Raw genomic sequence first — 7,096 nt, 5'->3', positions numbered from 1 at the left:
CTTCTGACACTTTCTCCTCCTCCTCCTTCCCTCTTGTTCCTCGTCTTCTTCCACTCTTTCTAACCTTTTTCCTCCTCCTCTAATTCCTCTTTCTCCTCTCTCCCTCCCCCATTTCCACTTTCTTCTCCTCCACAACTTCCTTCCCTTCCCATACTCTCCCAACTGCCACTCTCCTCTCCTCCCACTTCGAGAAGAATCAACGAGGCCGAAATCCCACCTCCACCTCCCCTTCCACTTCCTCCTCCTCCCCTTCCCCTCCTTACCCCCCCCCCCCCCCCCCCCCCCCCTTCGGAAAAAGCAACTCGAGACCGAAATGCCTTACACCCCGACGGGTATTTGTCTACCTGAAGAATCCTAAATCCAGATTACAGTGGGGAACAAGAGCATCTGGAGGAGATCTAAGGAAGACGGGCAATGGGCAAGGGTCGGGAAGAGTGGAAGGGGAGAAGGCGAGAAGGAGGGCGAGGAAAAGATAATTCCGGAAAGAGTAAACAAGAAAAGGTAAAAATAAAATAAAATAAAGCTCGGGGGGGGAAGGAAACGGTTGAGGATTGATAGTGCAAAGAAAGAGAAGCAAAATAACCTTAGAGGATGGGAGGAACTGAGAAGAGATAAGAGACGGGAGTAGGAGTGGGAGAGATGAGACTGAGAGGGAGACAGAGAGGGAATGGGAGAGGAAGGGGGAGAGAAGAAAAAGACAAAAGAAAACAGAAAATTTATGACAAAGAAAAAACAGACAGCACGCCTGAGAACCAAACAGAATGATATATAAATGAATGGAGAAAGAGCCAGACGGGGAGCGAGAAGGGTACACAACTCGTTAGAATAAAACTCGGAAATCTAAACAACAATAAACACACTCGCAAATTCCCTGTGTTTAAACACGAAAGTTCCACCAACAAGCCGGCAGACGCTCCTCTCGCCGAGGATGTACGGAATAAAACAGAAGGTTAAAGTTCAGGGGTCACGAAAGGTTCAGATAAGGTCATGTTCTTTCGAGGGAAGAGTAGCGCCCGCAGCCGTCCGTCACGGGACTGCAAGCACGCGGTAGAAGCACGTGCTATGAACGTGACGCGTTCGACGCCGGCAGTACCATTGCCAAGCCAAGTAAAAAGGAGCTCGTTAATGAGTCACGGAAAGTGCTCGTTGCATGATGACGCCGTATAAAACGATATCCGTATTAATGGCTATGCACATAAGGGACACGATCGATATCTCAAGTATGGAAATGATATGCGCATTGATGGCGTATTTCGGAGCATCAAATCCACCGCGGCCGGCCCAAAACCCGCAGCGACATCCACCGCGCACCATAGTCACCATACCACACCTAGCATAACCCCTAAAGCGCACCAGGAAGCCAAACCAGGTGCTGCATCTTCGCTCCCGCGACCCAGACGTGTTACGTGGGTGCGCGCGCCATTGATTGCGAACATAATGGGCGTCCGATATTTGCACGCGCGGCAGGGACCTAAAAAATTCATGGGCGAAATAGATCATAATGGCAGTCTCTCTTAGGTGCACGAACGGAGGTAAAGAGGAAGGAGGAAGGGATAAAAAAGAATCAAGAAAACGGGAAAAGGAAGAGGATGAGGAAAAGGAAGATAAAGGAAGTAGGGATAAGGAAAGGGTGAAAAGGGGGAGAAGAGCAAGAGGAAGTAGGAAGAGATAAGAAGGTAAGGTCGAAGGGAATACAAAAAGGAATAGGGAGTAAAAGTAAAGAGAACGCAGCGCAGTAGTGGGAATCAAACAAAGCAAGAATGAGTACTTAGCGGCAATGATAAATAATGCACTGCACATTACCAATACATCAAGACGCCCACGGATAACGCTTCACTGGCCGTGAGTGTGTGTGCGTGAATGAATGAATGTGAATGCTTATGTGTGTAGAGAGAAAGACTGTAGTCTGGCCGTGAACTGAATATTAGTCTTCCACAATCTGTATTTGGCCAAACTTTCTCTCAAAATCTATCAGAAAGAAGACCGGGTAGACATTGGCATTTTCACTATAGATTTCCCGTTACAGCTTGGCCATCAATCAATCATGAACACTTGACCACCGTGGCCACAGAACACCTAACGCTCCCTGCAGCTGCTGACAATGGCCACGTGGACAACATCAGCCACTCCGCCAAATGACGGTTTCTGACACTGCGCAAAAATGGTTTATATTTTCCCTGCCTTTTTCCTTTTCTACCTCCCCCCAAAATGATAAATAATAAACAAACATCAAACTATCTACCTAAATAAATAAACAAATGCATATATAAACATGTCAATAAAATCCCAGAAAGACTAATACACCTCTATATAAAAAAAAAAAAATCAAAGGTATTCGCACTCTGCGCCCCCCCATCTCCCCTCCCCCCTCGCTAACACTCTCCTTGTGGGATATACGTGGCACAGACGGGGGTAGGGGAATGGGGGGGGGGTGCTGACTCCCGTTTTGTATGCGTAATAAACATCGCTCTCCGGCTGTGGGTACTTTTATGGTTATTGCTACTGTGTTCTAGCTCCCGTTGCCTCCTCCCCACGCTACCCCCATTTCCTAACGTTTTTCCCAATTGCCTTTTCCTCCGAGATACGTACTTTTTCCACCGATATAGAGAGATAGACTTTTTCCTCCGATATAGAGAGAGACTTTTTCCTCCGATATAGAGATAGACTTTTTCCTCCGATATAGAGAGGTAGACTTTTTCCTCCGACATAGACAGGTAGACAAAGAAAGAGATAAGATAGATAGACAGAGGCACTGAAGGTCGGAGTGAAGGAGGGAGAGAGGGATGAGGTAAGGAGGGAGGGAAGGAAGGAGAAGGTGAGAGAGGGAGAGGGAGAGAGAGGGAAAGAGAAGACAGATAAATAGAGTAAGAGAGGAAGAGAATGAAAGAGAGAGAGAAAAAAATCAGTTGTAGCAATAATGATTTTCGCATCCTGATGTTCCGTTTCCCGTAGAACGAACACCATCCAATAACCCGATGCCAAAAATGTTCCAATGTATGTACGGCGAAAATAGTCCGAATGTAACATGGTTTTCGTGAATTAAATCCAAACGGCTCTACGAAATATTAATGTGCAATAACATCAACAGTATTGGCTTTCACTGCAATGTGAATGAGACACTGGTTGATCATTAGAGTATAAACCATTGTGAATGAAATATCATATACTTCTGAGGGAATAAAATGATAAATATTCAGCACATAATAACAAATTGAGCCATTATGCCCACCCTCGTTAGCTAAAAGTTAGTAGATTTTTGTTATGTAACTAAACTACACCCCACACACAGCCAGAATAAGCAAACAGTTTTAAAGAATGGAACCACGAATCATCACAATAAAACCACCTGAACCCGCATTCCCCTAACCACCGACGGGATAACGAAACCCCATCGTTAAGGAACAGACCCGCACACAGGCACTTTCCCCTACAACAGCCCTAAGCACAATTACAAAACGCAAGCACAGAACGCCTCCATAACCCCCCTCCCCCTACCAATTCTCCCCGCTAGATTGGAACTGCCTAGGTTAAATACAACAGGAGACTATGAATACCAATTTCGCTATCAACCTGCCGTCATCTCACACTCGACCACACGTGATGCTCTGTACAGCTACACTCCCGATGCTTGGCCGGCGCGTTATTGTCGGGGAGGCGACTGCAAGCGCAAGCAATGGACCCAAAATAACGACCCGAGCCGGATGTCTTCCTTCAAAAGACCCGGAATTGACTCGAACTGATTTAGAGGTCTCTCTCCCGCTGGCTCATCGAGGCTCTCTCTCCGGGGCTAGGTTAATGCTATCGCTCTCGAATGGGCGGATCGAGGGCATTTATTTTCGGCATTATTTGTGTTTCGACCTTCCTCTCGTTTCCAACTTTCCTTTCCTCCTCCTCGGTCCTCCCTTTCTATGTCTCCTGCTTTTTTAATTCTACTCTATTTCTTTTTATGTTATATTTTCTTTCCACCTTCTTTCCTTTCCAGCACGCCATCTTTTCCCTGTCGTCATCTCTCTCTCTCTCTCTCTCTCTCTCTCTCTCTCTCTCTCTCTCTCTCTCTCTCTCTCTCTCTCTCTCTCGCTTCTTTCTCTTTCTCTCTCGCTTTTTTCTTTCTCTTTTCTTTCTCTACTCTCTCTTCTCTTCCTCCCTCTTCTCTCCCTTCTCTTTCTTCCCTCCTCTCTCCCTCTTCCCTTCTCTCCATATTCCCTCCCTTCCTTTCTTGGCCTCCCACCCCTCCCTCCTCCCCTCCCTCCCTCCTCCTCGCCGTGTCCCTCTAACCTTTCCTACGGTCCTCACTCCCTCATCTCACATGCATGCAGGGTTGAAGAGGGAAGGCAGGGCAAGGGTGAGTGGGGCAGGGTATCAAAAAAGGGGAGGGGAAGGGTGTGGAAGGGAAGGGGAAGAGGGCAAGAAGGCAATGAGGGGAAACTATCTCTATGCTAAAAGTGAAGACATATAGCGTGTTTGGAAATCATTAGAAGGGCGCCAGGGAAGAGGGGAAGGTGAACTGTCGAACAGAAAGCTAAACTTTTTTTCCTCTTAATTTTCTACAAATAAAATTTTAAAAATCCTATCTACGGATTTTGGGAAACTTTACCTTGTTAGCGAATAACACTGGCCATAAATGCCACTATATTTGCTATGGTGGAGTTCGAATGGGAAATTTCCCGGAAGCTAATTAGCAACAGGAATGTAAATGACGCGGTAGTTTCCATTCGGCTTATAGCAAAATGGTAGGAGCATTCATCAGTAAACGATTTACAACCAGCATCACAACGAAATATACTGCATTATCTACTACATATGATTCAATGCTTGATACAGTTTGATGACACTGAAATATATACTGTCTAATAACTACTGTTCCATAAATCCGATTACACTAAACAAATGAACCAATTTATCGTGATTAAAAAGTCCTATTAATAATTCTGGCTAATTAGAGCAATGATAACGACAAACAGAAACAATGATTAACCAACTGCAAACTGTGAGCAAAAGTTGACCTGGGGGAACCTATATCCGGACTTTCATGGGTAAACTCTACGGACAAAGTAAACCGAGTTTCACTTGCAACGGAACTGATGCCAATGCCCTTACGCATAAACTAGCCAACGATCTCTATGATTTTCCAACCGAGTATGGCAATATATTAAGGCAAACGAAGTTACAGAAGTCTGACGACACGGTAGACAATATTAAACTAGAAAATTAACAAAACAAAAGAACAGCGACCTCACTTCTGCATCCACACGACGCAGTCTTCCAGGTTTACCAGCAACGAGGTAAACCACTGCACTATCCTTTACAAAACAACACTACTGCATCAACACTACAGATGGCGTCATTCAGCACTACGGTTATTTCGGATTTTATGTACATTGCAGATGAATCCTGTCTCTCTTGCTTTCATTTTGGTCAATAAAAAACATGAATCACTTACCAGAATATTCCTACAATTTTTAATACCACTGACCAAGACCTCACTCCACGCATACCTGTTGGAGAGAAAATAAAAATTATATTGGTAAAAGTATTACAGGTTATACTAACGCAGTCAAATGCGTTATATTGGATACATAAAAGCTATAGGGTGCCATTCCGGATTCATAAATCGTCAAAGGGTTAATGTTGAGCGAGACAATGGTCTGGGCCTTCCCCTTCCCCTTCCAACTTCCCCTACCAGAAAAAGGTCACCTAATTACGAGACGTCGGATTCTTTGATCTGAAATGTAAAGGGTGAAGTGAAATGCAAACAGTGCCAAAGGGCGTCACCTTTCACATTCAGGGGTCACCTTATCCTCCCACTCGAGAGACCTAGTGTGAGTCAAGGGTGAGCACCAAGACCTTTCTCCACCCTACGTGGGAGGGGGGGGGCGTCAGCATCCGAGCGACCATCAAAGGGCGTCGCACTCTGCTGTCAGAGGTTACCACTCGCGTCACAAGTGCCAACATCAGAGACGAGCAGAGCCATCTTCTCCTCCCCCCTCTTCCCTTCCCTTCCCTCCCTTCCTTCCCTTCCCTCCACCTCCCTCCCCTACCCCTAAAAGCAGCATTCCTCACCGCCACAACAATGAGAAACCCTCTCTTTCATGCGACTTACGACTTTCGGCGCTCGGGCGCAGTGATAACTTTGCGCTTGCCATGTTAGGTAGCCATTATTGCAGTCATGCAGTATTGTTCCCGCAGTTTATGTGCAGATGAGATAGGCCAATCGGGAATGCAAAGGTGGCACCGAACTTTACGGGCTCTGTGTATATCTGTGCGGCAATACCTAGACAGAACTTATTCTTGAAAATATTGCCTGCATGTACATAAAAGAAAATGCCTGTTCAGAGATATACATATAAACACAAAAACAAACAACAACGACAAAACACAAACACACACGCGAGCGCGCGCGGCCTCATAGCCATGTTTCCATACCAAAGGGCCGATATTAATGCCGTAATGCCGAGGCGCCCATGTCACTTTCGGGAAGAACCGCGCACACACACCTGCAGAAGCGGGGCAAGAGAGAGAACCAGCTCTAAGGACAGAGCCCAGAAAAGCTTGTTTTGTCACCCGGGGAGTTTAGGCTTGACAGGGGAAAGATACAGAGGGAGAGGGAGGAACGAGAAAGAGGGAGGGTAAAAGAGAATAAGAAACATTTAGAGAAAAATGGAGTGAGAAATATGGAGAGAAAGAGGGGGTGGGGGGTGGGGAGGTGAGAGTTAGAGAGAGAGAGAGAGAGAGAGAGAGAGAGAGAGAGAGAGAGAGAGAGAGGGAGAGAGAGAAAGGAGAGAGAAGAGAGAGAAGAGAGGTAGAGAGGAGAGACGAAGGAGAGAGAGAGAGGAGGAAGGAGAGAGAGAGAGAGAGAGAGAGAGAGAGAGAGAGAGAGAGAAGAGAGAGAGAGAGAGAGAGAGGAGAGAGAGAAGGAGAGGAGAGAGAGAAGAGAGAAGAAGGAGAGAGAGAGAGAAGAGAGATAGAGAGAGCGAGAGAGAGAGAGAGAGAGAGAGAGAGAGAGAGGAGAGAGAGAGAGAGAGAGAGAGAGAGAGAGAGAGAGAGAGAGAGAGAGAGAGAGAGAGGAGAGAGAGGGGGAAGAGAGGAGAGAGGGAGG

The sequence above is a fragment of the Penaeus monodon genome, chromosome 1, assembly GCF_015228065.2.
Source record: "Penaeus monodon isolate SGIC_2016 chromosome 1, NSTDA_Pmon_1, whole genome shotgun sequence".
Taxonomy (NCBI): Eukaryota; Metazoa; Arthropoda; class Malacostraca; order Decapoda; family Penaeidae; genus Penaeus; species Penaeus monodon.
This window is presented reverse-complemented; position numbering follows the sequence as displayed.